The sequence below is a fragment of the Phyllobates terribilis genome, unplaced genomic scaffold (assembly GCF_046119375.1).
Source record: "Phyllobates terribilis strain yellow unplaced genomic scaffold, ASM4611937v1 Scaffold_3__8_contigs__length_932513732, whole genome shotgun sequence".
Taxonomy (NCBI): domain Eukaryota; kingdom Metazoa; phylum Chordata; class Amphibia; order Anura; family Dendrobatidae; genus Phyllobates; species Phyllobates terribilis.
Window position 1 is genome coordinate 473,381,260 of NW_027362763.1, and position 12,279 is coordinate 473,393,538.

The 12,279-nt window shown below is 40.7% G+C and overlaps 1 protein-coding gene across 4 annotated transcripts in view; it reads right to left on the reverse strand.

Annotated features, from left to right (window-relative positions):
• FYN (FYN proto-oncogene, Src family tyrosine kinase) overlaps positions 1–12,279 on the reverse strand; it is a 204,077-nt gene that overhangs the window by 129,955 nt on the left and 61,843 nt on the right. For 3 of the 4 annotated variants that reach the window (XM_073675869.1, XM_073675867.1, XM_073675866.1), the window contains exon 2: positions 8,387–8,502. The exons of the other annotated variant lie outside the window; for it this stretch is intronic. The gene's annotated coding sequence lies outside the window, so the exon portion shown is untranslated. The remainder of the gene's footprint in view (positions 1–8,386; positions 8,503–12,279) is intronic. 4 annotated transcript variants of the gene reach the window in all.

Below are 12,279 nucleotides of genomic sequence, written 5' to 3' on the forward strand. Positions count from 1 at the left end.
AATGTAATAACTATTTAACACTGCACCATATAGCATGCACTGAGATGGAATTAGTACGCTGAGTTATTAGGCCAGGTTTTTTAAAGAGGACCTGTCATTAGGTCAAAAGTGACCAGTCTTTGTTTTATTTCCGTCACTCCCCTGAGCACTCCTTTTTGGGTTCTTTTTGTTTGTTTTTATTTTTAAATATGGCCTTTCTAATTTTTAGTCTTTTCCGAGGGGGCATGGCTCACAGGATTGTCTGCAGACGAGTCTTTACTTTGCTCTGTATAATTCCTCTGTAAGCCACACCCACTTGGAAAAAGACCATATAAATTGACAGTAAATAAAAAGGACCATATCTATAGATCTGTATGTCGGATTTAAAATGATAAAAAAACAACATGTCAAAAAATGAGCTGATCTGGGTCCACTCAGACCCACCAGAACCGGCATTATGGTAATCAATTGTAGGTGGCCCTTAGACAGCACTCACCCATAATACAGCAAGTCATTATTGGATGGTGTGTTGCTTGTAAACCACATTTACTTCTAAATAGTATTCCATTTGTATCAATGGAAAAAGAAACCTTTGATCTTTTTCCGGTTACTCAAAATATTAGCTTCCATTATAGGTATTTCATACTGTAAGGCTTTCTCGGAATATCAGCCTTACAATCATTACAATATAAAATGGGGATAGTATGCTATTTGTATTAGTGCAAAACATGCATTTATGTCTACATACATTTAACAGTGAGAAAGAAACTTACTCACTTCCTTTTACAGGAAGAAAAGTATTAGCAGATAGTCTAACTGCATGCCGGTCTGATTGCTTGAGAAAAGTATAGAATCCAATTAGAAGCCACAAACTCAAAAACTTTCAATATACGGAAATGTAGTGATTATAGATAAAGAAATCAAAATAATAATAATAATAATATAAAAAATGATATATGTATGTATATATACACACATATATATATCTATATATATACACACACACATATATATACACACAAGCACGCTCTATCTATCTGGCAATTATGGCTTAAAACTGACTATGGCGCTTTGTATACAGTGTAAAAAGTAAAAGACAGTGAATATTAAATAATATTGTCCCAGTGGGTGATCACTTCTAAAGAAGTAAATGAGGCCATTGGGTTAAGAATTGCTCATAGCTAATGATAAAATGTAATAATGTCTTGCCTCATGGAAAACTGCATTTCAAAACTGGAAACTATTATAATTATTACTAAGTTGTCCAAAGGGTTATTAGATTTCCTCTAGAAAATCACATCCCGTTCTGAAAGGGGTCAAGTGTTTCAAAATAGCAACACATGAAAAGATCACATATAGGAGCTGAGCAGCGCCAGTCTCTGATCCGACACCGGGCGTGGCAAAACGCTGCTACATACTGGGCAGGACATTTATCAAGTCAACCATCTGACGTATGGAAGGTATCAGGCATGTGTCCTAATCTAATCATTATCGTGCATTTTTTGGGTCCTTGGTATTTTTTCCAAACCAATCATAACATTCTTTAGGTGTGTTTTTTTTTCATGTGTTTTCCCATAAGCCTCTCTTTAGGAAAAAAAACTGCATAAAAAAGTATGTACAGGTGCATCTCACTAAATTAGAATATCATCAAAGAGTTAATTTATTTCAGTTCTTCAATACAAAAAGTTAAACGCATATATTATATAGAGTCATTACAAACAGAGTAATCTATTTCAAGTGTTTATTTCTGTTAATGTTGATGATTATGGCTTATAGTCAATGAAATTATCTCATTAAATTAGACTAATTAACAAAAAACACCTGCAAAGGCTTCCTAAGCGTTTAAAAATGTCCCTTAATCTGTTTCAGTAGGCTCCACGATCATGGGGAAGACTGCTGACTTGACAGATGTCCAGAAGGCAGTCATTGACACACTCCACAAGGTCCCACAGTTCCAATTTTCATTTGGAAATCAAGATCCCAGAGTCTGGAGGAAGAGTGGAGAAGCCACAATCCAAGCTGCTTGAGGTCTAGTGTGAAGTTTCCACAATCAGTGATGGTTTGGGGAGCCATGTCATCTGCTGGTGTAGGTCCACTGTGTTTTATCAAGACCAAAGTCAGCGCAGTAGATGGAAATTTCATTCTCCAGCAGGACTTGGCCCCTGTCCACACTGCTAAAAGTACCAATACCTGGTTTATATACAACAGTATCACTGTGCTTGATTGGCCAGCAAACTCACCTGACCTTAACCCCATATGGGGTATTGTCAAGAGGAAGATGAGATACACCAGACCCAACAATGCAGACGAGCTGAAGGCTGCTATCAAAGAAACCTGGGCTTCCATAACACCTCAGCAGTGCCACAGGCTGATCGCCTCCATGCCACACCGCATTGATGCAGTAATTGATGCAAAAGGAGCCCCGACCAAGTATTGAGTGCATTTACTGAACATACATTTCGTATTATAAAAACATTTTTCAAGCTGTTGTTATAAGGTATTCTAATTTACTGAGATAATGACTTTTATGTTTTCAATGGCTGTAAGCCATAATCATCAACATTAACAGAAATAAACACTTGAAATAGATCACTCTGTTTGTAATGACTCTATATAATATATGAGTTTCAGTTTTTTTGCATTGAAGAACTGAAATAAATTAACTTTTAGATGATATTCTAATTTAGTGAGTTGCACCTGTATGTAAAAAAAAAACGACTAAAAAAACTTTTATAAAAATACATGAAAACTGACACTTTTTGCAAGGCACAAAAAATGCCTTAAATAAACCTCAATGAAGTAAACCCAAGGGAAGGACTTCATAATAGTTCTGGGTAAGAGACTTAAAGGGGTTTTCCCACAAACAAAAGTTCATCTTATTCAATAGATCTTTGAATAATAATAAGTTCCACAATTGGATGAGTTTAAATAAAATGTTCCTGTGCTGAGATAATCTTATAAATGTTCCCCTGCTGTGTACTGTGTAATGGCTGTGTCTGACCGTACAGGAACACGATCTGATCATACCACATCTCCTGGGCAGGGGAGGAAGCAACAGAGAATATGCAGACATTACAGCACAGGATCACAGCTGATTCTTTTTGTGAGGTAAAACATTTCACTGCCTGTTTTTAAACAATATTTTGCCTCATAAAAAGAATCAGCTGTGATCCCATGCTGTCCTGTCTGTATACTCTTTTCCTTCCTCCCCTGCCTAGGAGATGTGGTATGATCAGACCATGTTCCTGCACGGTCAGACACGGTCATTACACAGTACACAGCAGGGGTACATTTATAACATTATCTCAGCACAGGAACATTATTTTTAAACACATCCAATTGTGGAACGTATTATTATTCTAAGATCTATTGATAAAAATGTATTTTTATTTGTGGGAAAACCCTTTAAATACACGTGGAAACATATTTTTGTGGCAGCTAATGAGAGCCTGAAAATAAACATTCATGGCCCATACAAGGTAGCTCTGAAGTGTCCAGTAGGAGGTCCCAAGTCAGGGGAGTGCCCTGGTTCATATCACTAAACCCTCCCCAACACCTCCCATTTCGTGCTTGACGGTTCACTGTGCCGCAAGAGACAAGAGAGCAGAAAAATGGAGCCATCAATCATCAACATAAGAGATGTTGGGGAGAGTTTAGTGACAAGGCCGGGCTTAAAAATGACCATTTGGAATTTGGGAGCTTTTTGCATATGCAATAAAAGTTTCTACAAAAGTATGTTCCCACTTGTGCTTTAGTCTAGTACCTGTCAATTTTATAGGTTGATTTGACAGAAATCATCTTACAGCCTGCCTTTAATTTTACACTTGCGTTATTCTCAGATCCAAGATAGTCTACAACTGCAAATGTTTTAACATTTCTGGATGAAAACAAGATAATTCCATAGAATAATTGCTACTTTGTTTTTTTAATGGAACAGAACAGAATCAGTGAAAAGAAAAATATCGTTGTAAGGCTAGGCTCACACGTCCGGAATTGTTACCATTCGAGATAAAAGGACCGATTTTTTCTCAGATGTCATCCTAGCTGCTTCTTTTTTATCACATTTGTTTTTTTTTCCACTAAAGAAATGTGCTTGATTCCAAGCCAATAAAAAAAATTGGAAAGTCACGTTTTAACCCAAGTTTATCAATAGGCAACAGATCTGTGAAACATGGATGCAGAATGGAAGCAAATTGGAAGCCTTCTGATTGTCATCCATATCTCACAGATCCCCATAGACTTTAAAGGGAATATCCGGGACTTTAAAAAAAAGGGTATGTAGTTGCTAACACAGGCAACTACCTGTCTGTTGTACCCGGCACCGATCATTGACCGATCCTGCCGGAGATTCAGCTGCTCCCTTTCAACAGAGCGGCAGCTTTTCTTCCTGTTGACAGGGCGGGACTACTGGTGTCATGCTGATTGACAGCCATTTCTCCGCTGCCTGATTGAGGGAAGCCGGCTGTCAATCACCAGTAGTCTCGCCCTGTCAACAGGAAGAAAAGCTGCCGTTCTGTTGAGAGGGAGCAGCTGAATCTCCAGCAGGATCGGTCAATGATCGGCGCCGGGTACAACAGACAGGTAGTTGCCTCTGCTAACAACTACATGCCTTTTTTTTAAAGTCTCGGATATCCCCTTAAATGCCCAAGTATGATCCGCAAATTGGATCAGAATAGGACATGCTCTCAGTCACACAGATCTAACTCTTTACCCCATGCCTGGTGAATACATCCTTTCTACTCTATGGGTCCGAGTGTTGTCTTTAGAAAAAATTGCAAAGCACTCGGACGTGTCACAGGTATATGTGAATGCAGCCTAAGAGTCACGTCTATTTTCTTTTTAGAACATTAGTGTTCCCCAGATGTTTCGGGATCAATATTTACCCTGCACTTATAGCAGATCCTAAGCAAGAAAGCAATATGGTGGTGACAAATCTTCCTTGAGCTGATAGGATCATTCATTGTCAACAACAGTGAATACAACTTTTATTTGCGCTTTCAGACATTAATCAAAAAAGAAATGAACAGGCTCTTATTAAAAATGAATTAAAGATAATTTGAAGTAAAGATGTTTAGAATGTTTCTTTAATTAAATATCTCAAGATAAACTAATTACATCTCAATTTATTTCATTAGTTGCTTTTCATCTAGTTTCAAATGAGCTTTGTTATGACTTTCTAAAATATTGCATCTTATTTTCCCTTTTTCTATTTCCCTTCCCACTCCAGCTTGCCCCAAAGAACAATACCAAAATTACAAATGATGTAGTAAATGGACACTAGACTAAAAGAACTAAAAGAATATAAAAATTTCACAGCAGAAAATGGTGTAATAGAATTTTATGATAGCACACGGATGTCGTAGCAAAACTGTCAATAAAATAGTATACTAAAAATATATCCTGGGCGCTCCTCATATGTTGTACGTACCCAAGATACTAACAAATTGGTACAACAAGCTTTGATAATTTGGCAATGTTTTAACAAAGGATAAGATGGATTCATACATAAGTCAAAAATATATAAGTCCCAATTTATGCAAAAGAGGCTAAAAGAGTGTCCTTTTACCCTCTATCAGCTGATATACCTTTTTTTCTACAGTATGCAAAAATGCAGTCCGTTGTGCCATTCCATACAGGAACATTTTGTTGTTTTTCTTACAATAGGAGACTATGGTCAAAAATTTCCATTATGTGCCAATATAATTGAGGTTTGAGGTGGCTATACCTTGAAAAACGCAGTGTGAACACCCTTGTAAAGTTTACGCAGTCTTTAAAGGATATCTGTCAGCACAAAATGATGGGTCAAACCAAGCACAGGCACTTGGTGCACCCTTGGTGTGGCCAAAAGGTTCAGTGCACCTACTCATGTACTTGTTCTCCATCTATCTCTGCCCACCTTCCTTGATTGACAGTTCTGGCTTTACCAGAGTGATAAAAGAGCGGACATAGACGGAAAACAAGTAGATGGAAAGGAGCATTAAACTGTGTGGCCACTCCAAGGGTGCACCAAGGGCCTGTGTTTGGTCTGAAAAGGAATTTAATGCATTCATTTCCATTTTTTCCATGAACATGCTTGTTCACATAACATAATTTTGATTATAAAACTAAACAAAATTCCAATTTATTTGAAGTTGAGTTGAATATTTTCACTCAGTATAAACTCTTGCTTTTACAGGTAGAATACGATAAATGTTTGGCGGCCGGTGCTTACTCCTATTGTTCCATTGTCCTTCTCTTTCTTTTTCACTCCTGTCGTGCTATTTAAATAGAACTCACTTGACAAACTGTGAACGTATGTTCCTATTGAAAAGCACAGCTAGGTAAATCCACTGGCACAAAAGTGCTGGGCTGGCAACAGAAGTTCATTAACAGTAGTCTAGAAAAAGTGACGTTTGCTATCTAATTCCTTGGTGTGCAAAGTAAATGACCTCTGTAATTAAATGCTTCTATATCCAGAAGGTCTAAAGAATTCTCCAAGCATTTCAAAATGCTATGTTTTATTCCCTTTGCACAAATGTTCACACAGATCGGCAAGTCTAACAGTGAAAATTACATGTGGCATTTAAACCTTACATTCTCATTACAAAGAAAGAAACAGGCTGTACCCAAACTAGATGGAAACTTGTGGCTCTGAAATGTTTCTAGAAGTGGTAATGGTCTTTTGATGCTACTGGTTCACCATCCATGATGGATGAAGAATCCTCAGTCTATAGCAGAAGAAGGTGCAGTAAAAAGGATGAAGGCACGAGTCCAGCACCGAAATGAGCATCCACTTCTTCATCAATAATAAATCATTCTTTGAACCTAGTGGGATATATGTAGATCACAGAGCAGTGCTTTTTATTGCACTTGTACCCACTTTTGTAGATGAATGGTTGTGTAGGCATGTCCTTGCACATGTCATGCCTTACACAAAGAGATAACATGTACCCAGGGTGGCATTTCTGTCTTCCATGCTGTTACAAGAGATAGGAGTTACTGAGACTGTATCTTCCAGGATAGGGTAAGATAGAACTAGAGTATAGACAAAGGACTAGGAGCTCCCTTGTGACTGACACTTTTGGGGTGTCACTGCTGTCACTGTTATTGGAACATTATGGTTGGCACTGTTATAGAGGACTGTGGAGAACTGTTTACAGTCAACCAAAACCCAGATATCTTCCTAACTTATGCCTTTATATCACTAGTTTTGTTCTCTGTTTTGTTAGTTTTCGGTCTAAGTAGCACTACTGTAAGAAAAAGAACTGAATCCTGACATTGCCAACTGTTTGAAAAGAAATCATGGCTCTGTCCATGAAAACAGCCAAGACCTTAATATGATCAAAGCCATACATGCACATATTTATATATTTATAGGCTGTGTTCTGTGTGGAATGAACAAAGTCCACAAATGTAGACATGTAAATAACTCTTAAAGAGAATCTGTCAGCAGGTTTTTGTGATGTAAACTGAAGACTTGTAGGGGTTAAAACACAGATTTCAGCAATGCCTCTCTTATTAAACTCGGTGGTTGTGTTTGCTCACAATGATTGCTTTAGCTCCAGAAGCTTATCATTGCTGGACTAGAGCATGGTTGTCAGACACGCCCCCTTCTGTGATAGGCTTCTCACTGTCTATGGACATTGGGCGGGAGCAGCTTCCTCAGCTGTAGTGCTAAATCTAAAAGCTCTTATTGTATCAGAACCACTGCACCCACTGATTTTTTTCTCTACTTCCTTTGTGATGATGCTTTGTATGAGAATATTAGTGCATGCTGGGATATTCAAACAAGTCATCATCAGGGGGCAGAGGCTGTGGTCACTGCCGCAGTCTCTGTCTCCACCCTGCAATGAAGTGTCATCAGTGACGTCTGTTTCAGGGGCTGAGCTAGTCCCTGCTCTACTGAGTATGTGTCGATTAACAATTCTGAAGGATGCTCAGTAAGATTTTTTCACTGTGCACTGATCTTCTCAGTGCACAGTGGCAATGCGCTCTCTCGGCAGCTCTGATCAGAAGTGACGAGCCGGCAACAGAGTGCACTGTCATTGCACATTGTAAGAGAGAACGAGCAAGCAGAGACCAGCGCTGCCCCCTCAAGTCCTGAATTTGGTGTTTTGTTTTTAATTCTTTGTCCTTGCACCTTTCATTCCTGAGATATGGCCCCTCTTCTCTGTGTGTAAATCTAATTTTCTTAGCCAATGGTACGTGATCCTCAACTCTTCTTTATAGTAGTCATCTTCAAGATAAAGCCCTCTTGGCTTACAAGACTAGATTTACTTACAAGGAGATGGCACCATATGTCAGAAATGCAGAAGCACAGGAACAAAAGTACCAACAAAGCAAGATTCAGGAGGACAGGGGTATTTAAACCTAGTAAAAAAATGCATAATTCTTTTATGTAAGATTGGAAAAATTAAAAAGAAATTACTTTGAAAGCTCCGATGAAGTCTTCTCTGGAAATAAAGTATCTCCTGTTGATCTTTGTGGTAAATTCAGAAATCAGCCTCCCACACTGTTGACATGATAGTTCCGCCTCTTACAAACCTTTGGGAATGAAGAAAAATAGTCAAAATAGTGTGGAACAAAGTAATATTTGTGGTTAAAAAAAGAAGATGTGAGTCATATTAAAACTCATAATCTAGATAACTTGCAGTTTGTGATGTGAATTAGGTTATTAAACACAAGGTATTTTACAGAAGATCCTGCTATGTGTTTAACCAAAAACTGTATACAGTAATTAAAAGGGGGTTTCCAGTTCAAAAAACACATTGCCAAACGGATTTTTGAGTTAATAGAGGGGGGTCTTTAGTTCAGGCGGCTCATCCCTTAGGCAGAATGGAAAGCCATTACACAGAGCGTCTCCCCCTCTGGAGGACCTGTCTTTTCCTACATTATGGAGAAGACTCACTGATGTAAATAAACACTGTGTAATTATTACTTTTTCCTGTGGAGGTGCTGCAGGGAAACCAAACACTCAGGTTTTCCCACAGATTAAATGAGATTGCTAGGTGCTCCAACTCTGGGATGACATGAGATCAGTAAAATAGGAAAAGAAAAGAGCCCCCTCACGTGTACGTAAAATACAGGGTATGAATAAAAGGGAAGGCATCAGGATGTTACATAAGTGATGGGGGAGGCAATTAAAGTGTTAAATCTTTACAGGCATTTTAAGCAGTGAAAATAACCTTTCAGCACAACTTAGAGAAAGGGTCAATAAAATAACACTTAGAAGGTAGCATGCGAGGGAACATAATTCATTAGCACCGGCGCTGACCTATGCAAAGCCGCCCCAAATGTCATTAGTGCGCAAGGCGCAATTAAAAGCCCAGACCATTTTCAGTGCTGTCGGCAGCTCCTCGCCAGGCACGTGCAGATAAATAACTGTATTTACACGCAAACAAATGACATTTGCTTTCTCATTGTAACTTCATACATCATACTGGCATCTGCCCAACCTTCTACCTGTTGGTCAGCGAGCGAAAAAATCAAAACGTATTAAATTGCCATCCATTTCATGAATATACAGCGGCAGAATCAATCCATAGATCCGTCCTCATTACACTGACGTCTGCACTATTTTCTTCTTTTTACACATCACAATGTGTTTTTTTCTCCAGGAGGTATTTGTGTTCTGTAATCCCTCCATTGAAGCCAGGACAGAGCGGCCAGTCTCCTTTTACAGATGGTAAAAGATGCAGGACATGTCTTCACTTCCTGTTCCTTTCATCAGACGTTCGCTATTTCCTACAATAGAATTCCCTCCATTTTTAAGGGAAATCGTCCCCGCTCTTAGCCTTTGCTGCAGCATACGAGGGGTGCCATGTGTCAGGAAAATCTCTTGGCAGCCTGTTCCAGGGGCTGAATGTGCCTAATCTGCAGATTTGCTTTACATGCAGCCTCACATTTCCTTAGAGGACAGTGCGCTGTTTGTTACAAGGATTTCGCTGCAGCCACTCGAATTGACAAATAGGAGATTTGACAAATCCTGCACAAAGCAACAGGGAGATTATTACCATACTGCCTACAACCCAGACCACCCCCAACATGTCGGAGATTTCCACACACACATTTATCTAAATCAGCAATTATGCTTCATTAAAATGTACAATGAAACGTACAGGTTTATGTATTTACTTCTACATGTGACATGCCCCCTGCGGCTGTGGAGTACTCGGTGCTGGGCCGGTCGGTTCTTTTAGGATAGTCACGGTGGCGTGACCCGGTCCGTGGCCCTGGGCGGTCAATAACAGAGGGGAATAAAGTTTTGGGGATAAAGTTTCGTGACGCCACCCGTGGTATGCGGCTCTAGGTTGCTGCCGCTGCTGTTCAGATCCACTGGGGCCGTTGGTGACGCAGCAGAGATGGTTCAGCTCTTCACGGGTAGAGCTAGGCCCCAGGGCAGTTAAAGCGGTAGCTTTGTTGTTGGTGGTGTAGTGCAAGGCAGGTGACGCAGCAATTAAGTCAAGGGACACAGCGGGGTGCAGTCTTCAAGTTTTTACTCACAGTTCTTATGTTCCAGGTTACAACTGCCAGAAGGTTATAACAGCCCACTGAGTCCTGTGTCCTCCGAGGAAGTGATCCAGCCAACTCTCAGATAACATGCTTGCACTTGATCGGGACCCCCTTCTTGTGTACCTTTCCGGGGTCGTCTCTCTCTGCGCTGGTTCTCGCCCTCCTGCCCTGCACCTCACACACAGTGTCCCGAGCCAGTGGCCGTGGGCCTTGTCAGGCGACATCCTCTGTGTCCCCTTGGTCCTATATGGCCACTTTTTCAGCGAATGTTTATGCTTTTGGCTACCGCACTTAGAGATACCGCAGCCTCTGGTTTGCTAGCTGAGTCTTGCAGTCCTCCACTAGTCTGGGGCTGGTCCCCTACTGCGACCTGATCCCTTCTACCGACTACGGTCAGCGTGAATTCGGGTGGACTCCGCACTTCCTGTGCTCCTAAGATCCCTTCTCTGTCTCTGGAGCCCTTCTCTGACTCCCTCGCTCCTCTCGTTCTCTCTCCTACTGGGCCCCTCTGACTGGGCCCTACTCCTCAACGGTCCTCACTCACTTCTAGATATTTCTACCTGTCTTTTTATACTGTCTATCATGTGACCCATGTCACTAACTGTCACTCTACGTGGTCCCCTCTACCTTCAGTTCTTCCTTCAGTGCTCCCCTAAACTACTTCCTCCACCCACCTCCTCTACCTAGTTCCCTCCTCCAGACAGGGACAGGGACTGTGCTCTCCCGATGTGGTGTTGGATGTGGGTGTGTCGGTCCCGGGTAGTGCTCCTCTCCCTGAGAGTGGGGTACCACACCTCTGGCTGAGATGCAGTACCTCTGTTGCGACTGGACCCGCAGGGGTGCCACACATGCATACAAGAATCACATTTAAGACATCACGCACCTGGCCATATTGCAGGTCCATGTCGTAGACCTCATGCACATGGCCATATTGCAGATCCATGTCGTAGACCTCATGCACATGGCCGTATTACAGATCCATGTCGTAGACCTCATGCACATGGCCATATTACAGATCAATGTAGTAGACCTCATGCACATGGTCATATTACAGATCCATGTCGTAGACCTCATGCACATGGCCATATTACAGATCAATGTAGTAGACCTCATGCACATGGTCATATTACAGATCCATGTCGTAGACCTCATGCACATGACCATATTACAGATCCATGTCGTAAACCTTATGCACATGGCCGTATTACAGATCCATGTCGTAGACCTCATGCACATGGTCATATTACAGCTCCATGTCGTAGACCTCATGCACATAGCCATATTACAGATTCATGTCATAGACCTCATGCACATGACCATATTACAGATCCATGTCGTAGACCTCATGTACATGACCATATTACAGATCCATGTCGTAGACCTCATGCACATGGTCATATTACAGATCCATGTAGTAGACCTCATGCACATGGCCATATTACAGATCCATGTCGTAGACCTCATGCACATGGCCATATTACAGATCCATGTCGTACAGATTTCAAACAAGGGACTAGTAAGACTACTATGCATCCATGTCATACTTTAAAGAGCCCCCGATTGTTTATGGAGGGTATGAAACGTACATAGGCATGTTCCATTGCATGCAGGATTATGCACGATACATTGAGGCATCGTATGACGGCACACAGAATTTTTATGACTCCATGATATGCAACACTCATGGATTTCTTGGAGTGCATAAATAAAACACAGATAATTGCAGATGATGGTGAACTCTGCAAGGTAACAAAAAGGAGGATAATTTAACATTACAGAAGGATTTATATAAGCTGGAGGCTTGGGCTG